We start from the raw sequence: 19957 nt of genomic DNA on the forward strand, positions 1-19957 counted from the left end.
ATGATGTGTCTTTTTCAATAATGGTGGAACAGGCACAGTTTAATCCTTTTCAAATGATGAAAAAATGGAGATCCTCTGGTCTATCCCCGAGTACAATGTGCAACCAGTATTTCTAAACCTCCAGGAGCAGATGTTGACATTTGGATGCTTTGACGTCAAGCCAGACAGCAGATATTGAAACACTTGGCCCACTGTGTTCAAATCTAAAAGGTAGTAATTCATCCTGACAGATTATTCTTAACTCAATACAGAGCACTGGTTAACAGTGCAAAACACTAGTCTCAATCTAATAGTTAGTTTAAAGGGGAAAAAATGCTGCTGCAAATTCTGCTTAATTTAACCATGAACACAACACTGTGGTGGATTTATTCCTAATTTTTCATTTGTCATCTTCAGACAAATGTCTTACAGTTCTTCAAATTTAAAACAGTCTGTTGTTGCACTCAGTTATAAATCCAAAAAGATCAAGTATTCAGAATTATTGATTCAAGCTGACAAATTGAACAAGTGTAATAAAGAACAGAGTATTCTTCAGAGTGCAATGGACGAGTTAATACACAGCCAGGAATTGGACCCAATTATTAAAAAGTTTAATAAAGCTCAACCTATACATTTACATGAGTGCAAGACTTACAAAATATTTCAGATTTAAACTAAGCAAATTGCAGATTTTCCCTCTACGTCAATGTTGCTGTTTTGCAACCCAGTGAAAAGGCAGTTCAGGCAGTGGGTTGTTTTTTAATTTTAAGCTTGGATGAAATGAAAGAAAGAAAGTAATCTTCTCACAGTCTGCTAGCTGTCCGTGTTGAAAGGTGTTCATACATAGCACTGGCTTTGAGAATGGGAAACAAACAAAGCGGTTTGGACCAATCCATACAACACTATTCAGCCAATAAACAAGGGGTGTTCGTGCTTGTGCACTGGACAGGAGGAAGTCATCACAAGAGTTGTCTGTGTGAGACATAACACCACCCGTTGAATGGTGGCGGAGGGCTGACAAACTGGAGAGAGACTGTGGCTAATTCACATTTTTTATGCTGCAAGTATGTTTCTGTTGCATTAAGTCAAGCATAATCTGATCTGACAGCTGTTTAAATCAAACAAATATCCTACTGTTTATGTGTTTTGAACCTGTCAACCATATCAATGAATCAATAAATACAAACACAGTTGATTTCTTCCCATCGAGCTGATCTGCAAACTATTTAGGTTCAGTAAATTTCTGCTGTCAGTCAGCCTGGTGAAGGCAGTTTGTCCGGCCGCTGTCCTCTCAGCTCTGCAGGAGCTGCAGCTGACAGACGGCTGTTTCTGTGGACAGAGACGCTGAATGCAGGTAGAGTGAGAAGTGACGAGACTGCATAGAGGCGGAGAGTGTGGATCGACTGTTGTGCTCACATGAGACAAAATGTTTTTTTTCCACTTGTGATAAAGTCTGACAGGAACAGAAGTGACTTCACAGCTGATGCATCACTCTGGATCGTGCCATATTTCACTTTTGGTTGTTGCCTTAGCAATGTGCGTCCATGAATGTGGTGGTCGGAGCTTCTCAATCTATCATTTATCATGAAGAGAAGGGTGTATTTGTTTAGGTGTTTAGTTAAAATAACATCAGTCTATATCCAGAATGACTGAATCTACCTGAAACGGTGTAAAAGGAACATTTTTGATCTGTTCTCTGGAGATATAAAAACATTCTTGTTAGGGGAAACATGAATAATTACGCAGAGTCAGATCTGTGTTGTTGGGTCTGACAACAACAACATCACCACAGAAGGGTATTCCATCAAGCTGGATAAAGGAAAAGCCTGGCTTATTTCGATAAGCCTCGCTAATTTATATGAGAAATCTGTTCCATTACTGTGGCTTACGAAGCTTAGCAAAGGTTCAGTCAGGAAGACCATCTTTTGCATGTTCAGGTCTGTAGTATTATTTCTCAGACCATCTGTCATTTCCATCCCGCATGCATGCTCACTCATAATTTCCTTGCTACCATTCCCCTGGGCGTCAGTTAAGATATCAGCTGGTCACATCTAATCAACAGCATGGTGACACTCCTTCGATGTCAGCCTATCATATTGCGGCTCCCTTTTTAAATATGCTTTCTCTGTCTCTGCTTTGGTGCTTTTATGGTGCCATTTTGCCATTGGCAAAAGTCAGAACCCCTGCTGCTTCAAAAAACCTAGATAGAAGTGATTACTGTAAGCAGTTTATAGTATACCTATGTCATTCTCCAGTTTCTTCATCTCCAACTGCAACTTCTCAGTTTGTAACTTTCAATTTTGCTTGTAAATCAAACATTGGTTGGTGGGTGAATCAAAGGAGATGAAAATAAAAGTTAAGCAACTTTACTAAGACCATACCAACAGCTAGCATCGGTAGCACACATGGCTTCACATACCACTCTCTCCACATCTTTCTTTACTTCTGAACATTCTTACAGCAGTCTCTATCATATACACAGTCTAATAGAGCCGCCTACTGGTGTGGTGTAGTGTCTATGACAGTCCAAAGTAACAGACTATATCTCAGTTGCAAATCTATAAACACAACAAAACGGACATCGTGTGAAAGAGAAAATGCGTAAGAGTAGATGATAGATGTAGTTGGTAATGGTAAGTTGGTTCTCCTGAGTTGCCTACACCATCATTTTAAACATACATTTGATTACATTTAGCCTACTGATAATATGGCCACAGTCAGTTACATTAAACATTAATTTATTAACAAATGAAGATAAAACATAAATAGGGGCTAGTGCTGCTTTTCACTTCTCCACACAGACATACCCTACCAGTCTGGTCACAAGCTCACTTGCCAAACCTTTAAGCCACCATTGCCCAAATATGTAGGCTTGTTATAATAATGCATCTAATCTGTCAGCAATGTTGTACCAAGCCATCTCCCTAGTCTTGTTAACTGCCACAGTATTGCCCTTTTTGGTGATGGCTCCTTTATATTCTTTAAATAGTTTCAACGGGGTTAGGGTTTGTTCTGCTGTTGAGAAGAACCTCACTCTAGTTTTCCATTCATTTTTGCAACATAGTATCTTCTTTCCGTCTGTCGTCTCTACTGGGCTGCTTATGTACTCTGTGCACATGCACAATGCAAGCTTAGTCAAGCCTGGTTACAGTTAACATTGACTAGACACGGCTAAATTGGGTTAGTGAAAGTAAATGTTAATTCAAGACAGGCGTTTTCTAGTAAATACAGCTTTCTTTAGATGTGTTGATGGAATACCCTTCAGGTCTACACTTTTTCTAAACACATAAGTAGACAGGATTTTCAGTTTTCTCTACCCCCTTGATTATGCCAGAGGAATTCCACTGTTGAAAATGTAATGGACGGTGACATTTTCAACCATATTTCATCAGAGAGCTTACCCTTCAGGCATTCTTACATAGAATGAACAGGGTACCCCTGCTGCAAAGATTATGCAAGAACAAGCTGCTAACGTGAGCCAACCACTTTCTTCAGTGGTGAACCGAGGAGATAGATGGAGGTGGCACTTAGGTTCAGGCTACAAGTGACTTATGATGGCCCTGTGTGTGGTATATTGTACAACCATGTCAACAAAACATAATTAAGGGAGTGTGTTGTTATAGAGTTCTATGAAACATTGCATTCAGACACCGAAATTTTAGATACATTGCTCTGCATAAAAAAGTGATGGAAGAGAGACACAAACAAAGGTGAACATTATTATTCACAGCCTATATACTTTAAATTATGTCTTATCTGGACTATGGGTTATCTGGCTCTTTTTGAATAGACAGCAGTCTGACAGAATATTGGTGCATACTGCAGAGGGAGCGAGAGATTGTGTTCAGATTAGGGCAAATCTTCCCCTAAGTGAAATTGTGTATGCTAGTAATTTAAGGAAGCTGGCTATATAACAACTTATCTTAGTTTTTTCCCATGGTGTTCCCTCGCTAAACAGAGATTGGCCTGGTTGTTCATGTACTTTAACTTCACTGATATTGGTATAAATGACTCAGGACATTAGCTGTGTAACATTATGTACTGTAACTGTGGCTGTGGGCTGTGTTTTAATATCTGAACAAAAAACCTGATGAGTTTACATGAATGCATAATGTATACTTCTACAACTGTGGATGTTGCCTTTTATCCTCACAGCAGGTTATGTATTGTCATGTAAATGCCTTTGAGAAGACGGTTAATGAGCTAAAAACCACAGTTGCATTTTCATTTCATCCAAATAAAGCGAAGTATGGCTCACATTAGTGCTTAGCATCCTCTTTCTTTTAATTACTTGTGAGAATGAACTATCCCATAACTTGCATATAGATGGCTTGCTGCGTAACAAATGTGACCAGCTGATTAAAAGTGACTGCATGTGTGTGTGTGTGTGTGTATGATCATATGTGCACAGAGTATTTTACACAGCAATCATGTCATATGAAAGGCCAATCACCTGCCAAATTGTTTAAATCAAATTAGTTGTCACTTACAAGAAGTGCAGGTACCCTGGTTCCCCTGAAGCAACACCCACACTGATGTGGATAAATATGAAAAGACTGTTTATATGAAAGGGGTTTGTCTCCAGAGTAGCACTTTCAGAAATCCCTCTTAAAAGGAAATGCTGCTGTAATTGCAGCAACTCTATTCAATACAAATTTAGTGACATAAGCAGGACAAGCAAGCAACAGGAAACATTAGGAAGAGATTTTATTTTCTGGATGCAGCCACAACAACACTGATGTCAGTCCTCCCCGGGAAGGACAAATCTGCTTCACACATGATGAAGGGAGGGGTGGCAGAGCCAGCATGGGCATTTTGTGTGTGTGTGTGTGTGTGCGTGTGCGTGTGTGTGTGTGTTTGGTTTGTGAGTGTTCAGTTTAGATCTGTTCCAAGATAATCGGCTCAGGACAAAATAGTGGTTTTCAGGGACTTTTGCACCTAAAAATATGTGAGGCCTGTATGTGTGTGTGCAAGAGTAAGAAAGATAAGAGAAAAAGAGCGAGTATGTACATGGTGTGCGTGTGAGTGTGTGTGTGTGTGGTGGGGGCAGGAGGTGAAAAAGTACTTTATTAATGTAAGTTATGTGACAGGTTTGGCAGGGTGAGAAATATATGTTTCTTCGTAAACACAGCACTAGAAAATGTATTTTCATATTTGTCATATTTTTTTTTACACATCATGTTCTTTGACATTGTAAGGGTATTTTCAGCTTGAGAGTTTAGGGGACTAATTGAGTGCACTTGTTGTCACCGTTTGTTCCACAGCATACCAAATTTATCTTTGTAGCCCTTCAATCACAGTTGTAGCCAAAGGTCTGCAATCCAATTATGTATGTATGTTATTTGGCCGGCATATGTTTGTGGAGGGCCTCAGAGGAGACAGCATGTGTTGAATCATGTGAGATGAAAGTATGAAGGTTTCCCCTCAAGCCAAACACCACAGCAGTTCTCTCATTAGTGTCCATTCAAGTGGAGAGTAAATTACTAATTAATCAAATAGTCTGCTTTGTTACAAAAATCCCATATTAAAGCAATAACCTGCAATCTCCTTTATTAGCTAATTTTGTGAACACTTGACTTGTGACCATTAATCCTTACAACCTTTAAATTAAAGTTTTGCTATGATGGCCTGTTTGTATGGAAGACTTATTTCCTCCAAGTTGCATGTTTGTTTTTTTTGTCTTACATCTGGGGGGATTTAGATATATCAAAGTCAAATTGGCTAATGCATCATCTTTTCAAACAGCTGGAAATTTTAGATTAGAATCTGTTCATACTGTGTATGCCCCACGGAGCAGATGGGCAACGCAAACATAAACTCCCATAATCTGACACACACGTTAAATTAATGGCAGCTCAAACACAGAAATAGTGCTTTGCCGGTACAAAGCTCTCACATTCACATCACAAAAATACAAAAGTTAAAATGTATACAGTCTGTATTGGAAGACAGTTCAATACAAATAATTATTGATCCTGTTGTTTAGGAACCTTTCTGGCTCTATTCCAGCAATCAAATAAGTGATACTATACAAGAATAATTCAATCAACTGAATTTAACTATCAACTATGAGAGAACATGCCTTCTGGGGTTTGAAGACCAGAACTGAAAACACAGACAGCTATCCATTCATTCAGTGAACAGCAGTGTTGAGCAGTAATGTGTGATTTTGTAACAGTCATAAGCGGAGTGACTGCAGGATTAGAGGAGGCGACTGGCCCAGAGCCCACGCTCAGTAAGTTGCTCCGCTGGGGACATAGTGTGCAACCCATCTGGGCAGCTCTGCAGGAATAGTAGAGCTTAACTTTCATAACTTTTTCAATTCATTCTCTATGATAGTTCCATTACTACAGATGTAATCCCCCTCCAATTACAATGTGGGTTGCAATGGCTGAGAGTCTGTCTGTATTTCCATTTGTTGACTCGGCGGGAAATGAAGACCGCAGACATAGCAATTCAAAGTTGTATGGCTAACTTTACTGAAAACTTTGGCCAAAATATGAGATGCTCATGTCCTTTTATGTTTGTGGTGAAAGAAACTCACAAGATTTTTTCTAAGTTTGAGCTGATATTTATCTGCTGGCCTTCAGTAAGTTTGTTCCTGATGTTTAGTCAGTTATTCATATGCTGTGGTGGTGGATAAACAGTAAGAGACGGTATTGTTTCATCTCTGAATTTTTGCCTAGTACCTCCACCTAAGTGGTTATATTATTTCAGTTTGAGAATTGATTTTCCGACTCTAAAGAAAAGGCCAAACTGTTGACAGTGGAGCTGGAGCTTGCACCTTTCTACTCAGAAGACATCTCCAAGCAGGAGGAAGTCTTTGTGCATTGTATTCTAGTTAGTTCGAGTTAGCCATGGATCTTAACACCGGTGCACTCCAACCATTCCTCATTGCCAACAACATGGATTGAGTATACCCACATCTCCTTTTCTCCATAGAATTTGCAAAAACCATTTCCATCAACAGTGCCAGTTCCGAACGAAGTTTCAGCTGTCTGAGGCTCATTAAAAGCTATTTGCATGGTTGGCAAGTTTGCCACTCTGAAGGAGAGAAGGATGAAGTTTAAAAAAAGGGCCATGATAGTAGTAAAATAGTAAAACGTTCCTAAATGTTCCTAACCTAAATGTTGGTCATGAAGAAATGTTTACCGCATCTCTGCATCTGTATGTGTCACTGCCTGTGGTGTTGTAGACTAACTACTTTGAATTTTTATTTTTAATGAATGTAGTGATGCAGACCGCTGCGTCTATATTATGTGTATATTATGTTTATGTTATTCCAGTGCAACTGGCCTGTTGCTGTCCATCGGTGGTGATGCTGAACTAAATTAAACAGCAATTGTTTTTTGGTTTGGATTTGAGACAAGAGCTAGTGTACTGCCTTCTGTTTCAGCTTGACCTCCTGAGACATCAGAGGGTCGGCCACACTGCCAATGCCAAAGCCTTGATCTGTTGTGCCTCAGGCATCGAGCCACAGATGACAGGCCAGCAGTGTTAAGGCAGCACCAGAGGCCACAGCTTTTTTTTCACTTGTGATTGGTTCTGACAGGGGTTTTAACCAGCTCATCTGTATAGTTTATTCATTTAGCAGCAATCCTACTTGATGGCTGAGAGAGGTTAGTATTATGAACCAAGTTCTTAATACTGTGAGCAGTGGCCATAAATTAATAACAATAATAATAAAAATATGATCTTATAAATCAACTGGCACATCTTTCTGTGGAGGAATAGCACCTAATAACCCTAACCCTTTCTCTCAATCTGGAGGATTTTCTAGTAGCATTAACTTTGCCCTTGTAGTGACTCATATGGTTTGCTCCACTGCTCAGATGCATAATTGTGATATTATCTAACAACAGCACACACACTATAAATAAACACTAATTACATAATAGGATAATGATGTCACACTAGCAGAATACTGCCCTCCCACACAAACACATGCAGGCAAACACATACAACATTTTCACAAGCGGTAAGTAAGAATTTCGTATGGATCTTAAGCAACATGTCAGAGTGTAAAAGTGAAGAAGAATCAACGATTGGTTTGATCATTTTAATCTAAGATTGTGGATGTAGGATCAGTGATTTTGCCTCTTCACTGTGTGTCTTGTGGAATGTGTTTTGTTATCTTTAGGATGCCCAGTGTTGTTCTTCTATCATGGCATATATCCATAAAGGTAGAAACCCAGAGTCGTGGGTGTGGGAACCCTAGAAACTATAATAGTTTAGGCATACTCTTTACTTATTTAGATGAGTTGATGTCATTCTGTATGTATGTTGTCTCCATAGTGTAGAATAATACATGTTTAATCTTCAACCCAGCAGTGTTCATATTTGTGGTAAGTATTTCGAGACAATTTCCACAACAAGAGTTTATGTGCCAAGGTTATTAATACTGAGGAGCAAACTATGGCTTATACTATGTGACACTTACAAAAATATATTTTCAATATTTGAACTTACAGTGAAACTGCTCATTCCAAGAGGAAGAGTGGCGTGAATATGTTTTCCTCAATTCATCTGGTATAAAATAATACAGCTTTTCAACTAATCTACAGAACAACTGACAAATAAGAAACCAAGAACAACAGGAGTAATAAGCTACAGTATGTATTTAGTCAATTGTATGTATGGGGAGGTGTAGAGTACAAAAAATACACTGAGTACATAGAAACTTGTCAGGTAAACACCTACCTATTAGCATTTTCATTATTCTTTCTTCCTTTGGTGGAGAATGCAAGTACTTTAATAGCCCATAAAAGTCAGTTTTTAACGCATTTTGAAAGTATATTTTAAATTATTTTCTCTGTACACACCACTAAAACACAGACTTGTTATTACTCCAAACTAATTAACCTACATATGTTATTATAACAGATTTGAACTATTCAGCAGCATTTCTAATCAGTCTTAGTCCACGAGACACCACTCAATTGGTTTGGACTATGCTTTCAGAAATACAAAGTTGTGATATACTTTTATCGCAAATACAATCAACTAAACTACTTCCACAGAGAGGAGACAGTTTCTGTAATACTGAAAGGAAAATGTCTCCATCAGCAGTGCCAGTGCAGTGATAGCTATTCCTTCATTAACCTGATGCACCTGATATAATCGGGCAGAGAGAAAACTGGCAGTGCCCTTTCCAAAGCCTAGAAAAGCACTTGACCAGCTCCTCAGCTGCTGCAACACTCAACTCACCCTCTTCTCTGAGGCCTGTCTGGCACTAAGAAGGCAAAACAGCCTTTGACAGAAGACTGCAGAGAGTCCAGCTCACATTCTCTCCACACCTAAAAAAAAGTGTTGGCTGAGGAAAAATACTGCAGCGTAGACTCTAGGTCCTCGTTTGCTCTCTCATCTTGGACCACTGGAGTCATGACATAAACTGGTGGCCCTGATTAGAAACTTTATTAAGTGACAGTCCGTGGAGACAAAAGAACATGAAGATTAATTACACTGTTTGTTTCACCTGCAGATAGTCATTTGAGTCGTGAGATTGAAAAAGTAGCCTTGAAGACCCTGTTAGCAACAACCATGATAGCGGTGTTAGCGCTCCTAATTTTGTTGTATTCTATACGGTGACAATAAAGGCTTTCTAATTGTGCCAGGAAAAAGGTGCAGATTAAAATCCTGGGAGGATTTATACTGAGCACATGTGGAGCTTGCAGTCACAAAGGATTTAAAGTTCCACCTCAGAAGTGTCCTCCACAATAAATGGCTGTACAAGGTCAGGGTTATTCAGCAATGATGCAATGATAAAAACTGAACTTTAATTCTTGAAAATGTCTGTTCAGCCTTTGCGTCAGCGAAATATCGGGAAGAGTTAGTCAAACCTTCGAAAGCAGCGCTATTCATCAATAAAAATGGTGTACACAACAATATGTGCACCTTTTCTGTGCCATTTGGCCAGAGGATTGGTCTTATAGATTGCATGGAGAAATAGTGCAAGAATAAACAAGTAGATCCATTAGATAAAGAGCTGCAGGACAGGCTCTACAGCGTTAGTGTGATCACGCATACCTCCTTTATCAAGGTAAACAACTTCTTTTAACTTGGTGTGCTGTGCAGTGGAAAACAATAAGCCCAGTGTTACCATGTCTTAGATGGTTTTGGTTGCTCATGGCTCAACCTGCGGTAATTATCTCCACCTTTACTAGAAAAAATACATTGGTGCCTCAAATACACACACACACACACACACACACAAGATTGCAGCCGTTCCTAAAGTGCAGTGTGGTGAAAATAAAAGCACTATAATGATGTTTATACAGTAGGTGAGCAGATAAGGGGATACGGTTTCTTAACTGTGATGTGGTGATAGGACAGAAAAAAGAAAAAATATGCTTCAGCTAATGAGCTAGTGATGTCGAGCGAGGGATGAATCCAGATTTGAGGGCATTGGGAGGACACTCCTCCATAGCTGATGTTTAAGGACCCCAAGGAGAATAAATCCTTCCCTGCAGAAGACAGGTCATTGGCAGAAGATCAATGTCACTATTGTTCGGTTTATGGCAGATGGTATTGTGGCAAAGTGCACATTAAATGGTTGCTTGAGCTCATGCAGTGTGGCAACAAAGGAAGTAGCAATTGCATTTTGATAAAGATAAATAATATAACCGTAACCAAATGAGGTGGTAAACAGAAAGATGATGAAGTTGTAAAGTAGACGCGCACATCTGGAACAGAAAACCAGGTGCTGGACCAAAGAACTAAATCTGTGAAAGGCAGAAGAAGTCCGCACACTGAGCATCTTGCTCTTCAGAAGAAGAAGAGCAAGATGCTCAAACATCACTCTTGATATCCCATTAAAACTATATCTGCATTGGGAGCTACAGTGCGCTGACTTTCTTCTGCCTATCACAAACAGAAAGATGATAAAACACAAATATACACCCACACGTAAATAAATTCAGGTGTACCCAGGCTATTTCTCTCAGAAACTCATAATCCATCAGCCTTCACCTCTTCCTTCATGTCCTCTGTCCTTCTAATTAAATCTTTTTCTAATACTGGCTGACACACATCATTAAGTTTCACCATGGCTTGAGTTCACTCCAGAGAGTCTCTTCTCCTCACTTGCGTCCCTGTATATTTTACTCATGGCTCCTTTAAAAGCAGCAGATGCCATTATTTCCACCTTTCAAGTTGATTCATGTTCTTCACCAGTCTTCTGTTTTATCCACTATGGCCTATCTTGCTGTATTTCTATCAGTAATGATCTTTTTTTCTTCCCTGGACAATTGAGGGGAATACCCTGTCCGACCACGATGAGAAAATTCATACATTTCCAGCAAAAATCATTTGTTCAAAGGAGGAGAAATTCTAATTGGTTGCACAATTGTTTGGTATGCATTGTAATGAACTGCAGCAACCTCAGACTGTTGCATATAATGGATTTATGTTATGTTATCAGTTATTTCAAAATGGTTAATAAAAAACAGTCACACACATTTATTACAACTTTACACCAAATATTTATAGTTGAACCAACCCTTGAGACATCCTATGACCATTCACTAAAACCACCACATGAATTACTTTAGTGGAAAATCTGTCCTTTTAGTGTGATGCAAAGTTGATCCAAATTTTAGTTTTAGGGTTTAATTTAGACTTAATGAAAACCTTCATTACTGCTACAACATTAATTATTTGTGACACAGCAGAGGTGACTTTTGCTAATTGGCCCTCAAAGCTCCAATAACATGCATATTAAGTCATTTCCATCATCATGATTAGAAAAATGCAACTGTACCACTTGCTGAGAGAGACTCTATGAAATTCCACACATGACACTCAAGAGCATTACATATGAGTCATATTTAGCATTTAAATCACTGCAGACTCTATGAGTGAAATATTGCAATTGCTGGGTAATTGTTATAATAATTCTGGGACTGCTGCATTATAAAATGCATTTAGAGCCACACAATCTTCACAAAAGAAGAAGACAAATGTTATACTGTATTGTTATATTAATGTATGGCATATATCGATGTAAAAACTGTATGATAATAAGTGCACATGACTCTGTAGGTATCCATCTTTTGTGAATTTCTCCTGTATTTCAATTTTTCCTTGCTTTCTATTTTTTGTAAACATAAATGGAAAAATCTTTAATGTTTATTAAAAAGTTATAATTGCTATTATTCACATACAGTAGTACTACAGACCCCAACATCCCTGCCATGTGATTGTTAACAGGTAATGTAATGTGAATCACAGGAACTGGTGTGATGAGTAGCCACTGTTCAGTGTACCTTGCTCGCTGATTTTAAGTGTTGACAAGAAGCAGGTGTGACTCTGGGCAAGAACAGAGGAGTCCTGATATTGACCTGACACCAGGACAAATGTTTAGCCAGCATTGGCCATGTTATAAGCAACTTTGTTTTTTTTAGAGCATTATGTAAGTGTCAAGGCTCCCTGCAGTTTGTTTGGACTATTTCTGTTAAATTGTCCCAAAAAAAGCATAATATAGCTGAAGAGCACAATAAAAATACCCATTTGACTTTACTGGTAAGATGATTGAGAGGCAGCAGCAAATATGTGCTTCTTGAGCTGCTTCTCGAATTGTTCAACAAACATCATTTAAATATAAAAGCTGATTAAGTGCTTTAGTATTATTGTACATGTATTTCACTTGAACCCTGGGACAAATATTTTGAAGGAAAGTGTATTCAAGAAGAGCTAAACAAAAACAAGGACAGGGGAGCATTTGTTGCTTGTGTGTAAACAGTGCACACCGAGCCATATTCTGCATGTGTTGCACAATTTACATCAGGACAAAGAAGGATTCGAGGTGATTTTGGCAAGGAACAACAATTATTTTCCAATTTTCACTGAACAATGTGTATCTATAGTTACTGCCCCAGCTTTTCCATATTCAACTCCAGGCAGCTTCTCAGTAGTGCACAAAAGAATATCATTTGCATTTTATCTCAAAAATAAAATTCAGAAACACCAGGTGGGCTTATTTGTCTGCTACTAAAGTGAGCACATTTTTGTTTCAACCCTAACCACATGACCAGACCTGTAACAGACACTGAAAGAAAACCCACTGAGTCACCTCATCTTGATCATGAAAGAAATTAAAGGCACCTGTTCACACCTGCCAGTAAAATGTGTATTTGGCCAACAGACAAGGTACAGGTACAAGTACAGGTGTGAATGCACCCACAGCGCATTGGGACTGCATTCATAACAAATCACAAAACATATTCAGAAGTGGTCTGGGCCACATTCTTTTAGCAGCATGTACACATACGTATGTGTTCAGGGCCTCCTCGACTGACATCCGCTGCATAAGTGGACATACTGTACATATTCATTCATGCATCATTCATTCATTCAATGGCATCCTATCAAAGTGCAAAACAACGGGAAGAAGCCACAACAACAGGCAATATTAATTCTTGAGGACGTAGTACACATGAAACATGCTGTCTGAATTACATTTGGGCCGAAGAGTTTTGATTTTGCCTGTGCACCAAGGTCTTTGCAAACTTCTTCTTCGTCTTTTAATTTCGGGGGGACTAGGCATGTGGCGTGTATTGCTGCCTCCTATCAGTTAAAAACAAACAGAAATGGTCTTTGTAAACATAAATGATGTATGTGTCTATTTGCATTTAGTACGGTGAGATCTGTTCATGTACAGAGTCATTCTAATGCCAGGTGTGAAGTGATGTATTTAGAGCTGTCCGCACAAGACCAAAGTGTACTACACCTAGAACCTCCTGCAAACTTCATTTGGTGCAGGAAAGGACTGAAGGCTACAATTAATGGCTATGAATTAAAGTTAGTTTTTGGGGTAGGCCAAATGTACATATCAAAGATGCTCTTGCTCTCCACTGGCTTCTGTATGAGGTAGAAATATATGCAACCTGCACTTGGTTGTCATCAGTTTCTGAGAAATTCACTGAAGGAACAGAAAAATACAAGTCTTCTTAAGCCACTTGCCTATGATCCAAAAAAAGATCTCAAATGAAATGTTAGCAGATAGCAACAGCATCTTCTGGTATGCTACAACACAGCTACATACATGTTTATCATATCCAACAGATGACAGCACTGTAGGGAAGACTTGCTTTTAGCATTAATACCTATCCTACAATTCACTGAAGTAGGAGGTTGCATAAGTCTCACACAGTAGGTGCTCTATCACAAAAGAGCCCTGACTCGAAATTCAATTTTATGATTCAATTTAGAATGTTTTCATGTATGAATATTTTGCTTTCATGGGCTCGGTGATCATTAATGGTGCCCTGTGGAGTAGCCGTAGTCAAAACAAAACGTTTTTATGATTTCAATTATTCTTGCTTCTCAAGATGACGGCTCAAACAAAGCATGTCCTCAAGTCTACTTTTAATTACAAATACTTAATTGACTCTGCTGACTTCACTGTCACTCCTGTTAAATCACTTTATTAGCATTTATTGTTTAGAGTACATTCTGTCATCTGTTTAAACTAAGAAAGGTTTGCTGTTATAACTGTTTCTTTTATATGCTGGGAGGGCTCTTCAATTTCAGTTTCCATTGACTCCCTGCTGAGGAATAGAAAGCCTTTTTTTTCTCCTCTCTAAATTTTATTACTAGTGGCTCACTGACGCTCTCTCAGGGTAGTGAGACAAAAAGAAACACACCCCTGAGTGTTTTCTCTGAAAAATATGGGTTGGCACTAAAATGGGCAGTGAGATGTGAGTGAGAACATGAGCTATTGTTTTAATGGAGTCTCAATGAACTACATATTACCTACATATTACCTACTTGCAAGTTACCTTGAGTTACACACAAACCCACCAAAATTACAATACACAGATTTAGCTGTTAAGTTTGAGCAACAAAGGTGTGAAATATTTATTTTTCCATCCACAGCAACAGTTTAATTGCTGTTTCATGGTTTACATGAGTCAGCTGGAATTAATTAATGTGATTTCTCAGCTGTGAAATGAGCACATACACCACACACAACATTATGATATTAAAATACCTTAATAAATGAGGGCCAGCATGCTAAATATGTTTTTTGTGTCACATTACCAGACACACACACTAGATTTGCACTGCAAACAGAGCATGACAAAAATAACTTAACACACACCTAACATATTATTTCATTCACACCTATGAACAATATAGAGAATCTGAATGCAGCATATTTAGGTATATGGAAGAAAAACATATGCAAATGATGTGAATAATCCACAGAGGAAAGGCTGAGATTTAAACCAACATTTTGCTGTAACCAACCACTGTAACAGAGCTGCAGAACTATAAAGCATACTGTAGCATCACCACATTTTAGAGTGAGACATAAGCAAAACATATCAATTATATTCATCACAATAATATTGTTGCCTATCAGAAAATGACTGCATACAGTATAATTCAAGCAAGGCCTTATTTATGAGTTTACATTCATAATATCTGAATACATTTGCAGATACCATTTTGACTCATACTGACACTGGATGCATCAAACATTCAAAAGTGTTTAACTATATGCATATGTTTATGACACCCATTCGCCTAATACAAACAGTACATTAATTATCATGAATTTACATAATAGCACTACCACAGAAAAATAACATAACACAACAAATAACATTCCTCATAATCAAAATATCTGGACTGAAATGACATTGAAGAAAGCAAAAAAGAACTTGAGTGCCTCAACAAATGAAGCTTAGCAAAAGTTCAGTCAGAAGACTCTAAAACATACAGGCATAACTGGTAACTTCTGCCTCCTTGAAAACATGCTCATCTATTACCTAGATTTCTATGTCTAGGGCGTTATTCCAATTGTTGCTAGACACCTGTCAATCTCAGCAACCAATAGCAAATCGCCACACTTCAGCCTTAGCCTATCATCCTGTAGCGGTCCGTTTAAATGTGCCTCTCTCCCTTTGCTTCAGTCCTGTCATACAGCTGTTCCTGCGCCCCACCACCTCCCCATCTCCGCCATTCTCTACAGGATCTGCAGTCTATTCCCATCTGCCATCTTCTCTTCAGTCTCATTAGCAATCACCATCACCAGTGTCTGGACTTCATGGGGGATCTACATATATATGCAGCCGTTCAGAGATGATTCCTCATGGAGTTCAAGCGCCAAAGACTTTGTCATTACTAATATTTTGTTCATTACATATTTACAATAAATATCTTTCTATTTACTTGTCTCTCCTGATTGAACTGAATATATACTGAACATATGCAAGGGGATCAGGTATCTGTCTTAACATCCTCGCAAACAACCACGGTTTAATTTAAATTGTCTTACACTACACAGGATGTCATCGCCAATCAAAGAAACACCAATATCATTGGAGGAGGCTGCTGATCCCTATAATGAATGCATCAGTTCATCTTTAAGTATGTGTCTGTCTCTCCTGTCCCACATGGGAACAGTGACAACCTGCTCGGTGTTGATGCTATTTATGGCAGGAGAGAAGAAACATCCCTCTGGGGACTATATGTAAACCTATAGGAAAATGCCCCCCACTTCTCACTTTTCAGGGGGTTGAAATGTATTGACTTGTTTCTGTAAGCGTGATTTCTTATGTGGCAACAGCTCCAGCTGTTATAATGTATACAACACTCAAAATGTCAAATGTCATCCCATTCTCCACGTTGAATGCCAAAACACATCCATAATATGATGCAGCTGTATCTGGTCTTGTTAGTTAGTATGTTATATCAGGTCTTATTAGTCTTCATATATAGGTACCAGAGTAACAGGGGCTGTGAAATGGCTGAGGGTTTGACAAGGTGGCAAAATCTGACACACTCAATAGGAGAGTCAAGAAGAGAAAATAAACAATTTCAAATTAATGAGATGACAGTGTCACCATCCAAGAGGGAGCAAAAACAGGAGAATCTCTGTTGGCAATATGAATCAAAAACCATTGTATTTCTTTGTTTAAAACAATAACTGAGTTTAGTGTGGAAAATAAAGTTTAAATGTCAGCTTTTTATCAAAAATATAGTATAAGGCCTTTGGTATGCATATCTTCGATCTTTTTTTTTTTCATTTAAAAAAAAAACAGAAAGCTATAAAATTAAAATATGAGTCAAGTCAAGTAAGGGAAAAAAAATCTTAAATATATTTAGGAGCCACACCATTTATGGCCTTGTACACAAGCAGTAATACAACTCTATACTTTACCAGGAGTAATGTGTTGTATTTTCCAAGTCTCAGTTAGCACTCTGGCTGCAGCATTCTGAATGAGCTGGAGGCTACCTATTATCTTCTTCGGAAGTCCTGCAAAAGGGGCATTATAGTAATCTAATCTGCTGGAGATTAATAAATTAACCAATTTTTCAGAGTCAGACTGGGACAGAAAGCTCCAAAGTTTGGACTTTAAAAAAAAAAAATGTTAGAAAGCTGATTTTGCAATAGTGGTGATGTGATGCAAAAAATTAAGCTTGGCATCAATAGTAACACCCAGGTTTCTGACATGCTCACAGTGCCCTAGAGAAAATGATTATTTCATGGAAACAATCTTCTTACTATTAGAAGTTCTTTTTTTTCTTTGATAATTTGTAGTAAGTTTTAAGACATCCAGTGGTTGATGTCATCAATGTATCGGACATGCACATTCATAGGACTGAGGTTGTCTAAGGAAAGACATACAGCTGTGAATCATCAGCATAGGAATTGTAAGATACCTTGTGATTCTGTATGAAGGCACCAAGAGGAATGTATAGATTGAATTGCAGTGGACCAGGAACTGAACCTTGTGGAACCCGACGGAAAATGTTCGCTGTTAATTTTAAGATGACTACTTACTACAAGAAATGTTTCGGTGCTATGATTCAATCTAAAACCCAATTAGTACATATCATACAGCTTGTGTACCATTAGATAACTGTGCAGTTGTTTGTAGACAACCTTTTGAAGGTTTTACTAAAGATAGGAAGGCTGGAGATTCGTCTATAGTGACTGGTTATGAATGGGTCAAGATTACTCTTTTTCAGTAGCGGAGTAACAACAGCATACTTGAGAGAAGTGGGGAAAAGTGGGACGCTTCTGTAACTATAAAATGATAACTATGTCTATATCTGAAAACTTAACTAACAAAATATGTTCTCAATACCATTTGTTCAGCTGTCTCTATGGTGACAGTCGAACAAATAGCTAGCTCCAGGAACCTATACAGTGAGTCACACTTACACCTTCCAGCAGTGAAAGGATCCAATTAATCTTGACTAGATATATCTGTACAACGGCTGCTCCTCACTAGCTTTAGTGCCTGACAGAAGAATGGATTTGCTATTGCAGACAGCAGTTCCACTTGTCAATCACCTGACTGAAACTATCTGAAAATCTGTCTACTTGTGAAAAATGTGCTGAAAAATTCTCACCAGGAGCATCAGCAGCTGCCCAAGCCAATTAAAAGTCATATGTGTCAAAAACTGCACATAGTTTTCAGGTTGCCCGAACTGAGAAACAGTTGAAATGAAAAAAGTACTCAGTAGAATAGGGAAGGTGTAATTGGGCATTTGATGTAATTTAAGTTGAGAACTAGAATTTCACTATAGTGGAGAAAACTACTTTTTGTCATCTGTTGTGACTTTCTTTTTTTTACTTGAACCAAAAGCAACACTCCACCCAAATTCACTCAGTCACTCATCCCCTGTAGGCTGTGGTCTGCATGAATTCATGTTAGTAATAATGGACTGAATTTATTTTCACTTAAAATGTATACACATATATTTCTCTGCTGTCCATCCATATGCTCCGTTTGTCATTTCACCCAAATGTGGCTTTAACATAATGTTTCCTTGTCAAACGGTTGTTTAGTAAAGCTATAACACTTTTGGGGAAAAAAAGAAAATATAATAACAACCACATTTACAGCCAGCTTTAAAGCCATAAGGCTGATTTTTGGCTTAAGTATCATTTTAAGGGTGTAAGAGCCCATTTTGGTGCCATATTCCTTCATGTAAATGAGCATAGTGAGTGTACTGCATTCTGAAACAACACTGCAACTGCATTATAATAAGGGAAAATGTCCCCTGATGCAAAGATACAGCTTTGAGGTGTTTTTATTGCTATTGGACAGCAGTGGGGTTCTACTTCAATGAGGAATTAGTTTTTTGAGGTTGTATCAGTATTTGGCTATGCAAATAATCAGATAATATGGTACATGTTGCTTTTTCAGTTTCTTGATAATAAAAATGTAGAATGACACATCCTTTTTTTTTAACAGCTGACCCTTTGATACATGGTTTTTATCTGACTGCAGTAATTTGCTGCAGTGGTGCCACATATAGTTGTTTGCTGTGCTGGATTTTATGGGGTTTACTTTCCCTATCATTTTGCCTAAACAGTATCTCAAATAGTAAGTAGAGCAACTAATAAGAAACCACGGCCTGTAATTCTAAACGTCTGTCACATAGGAAAATTGCTGCTGATAAAAACAATTTATTATGACTTCTGGAGCTCATTAAACTTTTCAATATAGGCTGCAGTTTTACGAGGTGTCTTGTTGTATTTTACTCCACTATTATGAGAATGTGTTTGCTAGTTTGCATCACCATAATAACAGCTCTACTATGTAAACGCTTTGCCCACATTCCCCATGTCTGGCATCATCCATCATCAAGTGACGGGTGTGGCCGCCAGCAATATTACCCTTAGGTGCAGAGGCCTTCAAGATAGCTCATCTAGCCAGAGGTACTTTTTGTCTGCTCGCATGACCATAACATATAATTTAAAGAATGAAAATGATGATGTGGGCAAAGCTGATAATAAAGCAGTAATGTGTCCCCTCTGAAAGAACCAGTTAAGCTGAAATTGCCCCAGTATGGGAGATGTCTCATTACTTCAGCACAACAATTGTAGGTGCTGTACAACATAAAGCTGAGAATTAACTCTCATTTACATGTGATGAATATCAGTGGATCTCCTGGTTTTGTCCTTTTAAGAGGCACACGTTTCAAAATCTATAGGGCTCTGCACTTAAGGCTTTTG

General features: G+C 38.3%; 1 protein-coding gene across 1 annotated transcript in view; it reads right to left on the reverse strand.

Annotated features, from left to right (window-relative positions):
- The window catches only part of slc2a9l2 (solute carrier family 2 member 9, like 2), a gene marked incomplete in the record, with an annotated part of 95673 nt that overhangs the window by 15602 nt on the left and 60114 nt on the right, over positions 1–19957 (reverse strand).

The sequence above is a fragment of the Scomber scombrus genome, chromosome 3 (assembly GCF_963691925.1).
Source record: "Scomber scombrus chromosome 3, fScoSco1.1, whole genome shotgun sequence".
Classification (NCBI taxonomy): Eukaryota; Metazoa; Chordata; class Actinopteri; order Scombriformes; family Scombridae; genus Scomber; species Scomber scombrus.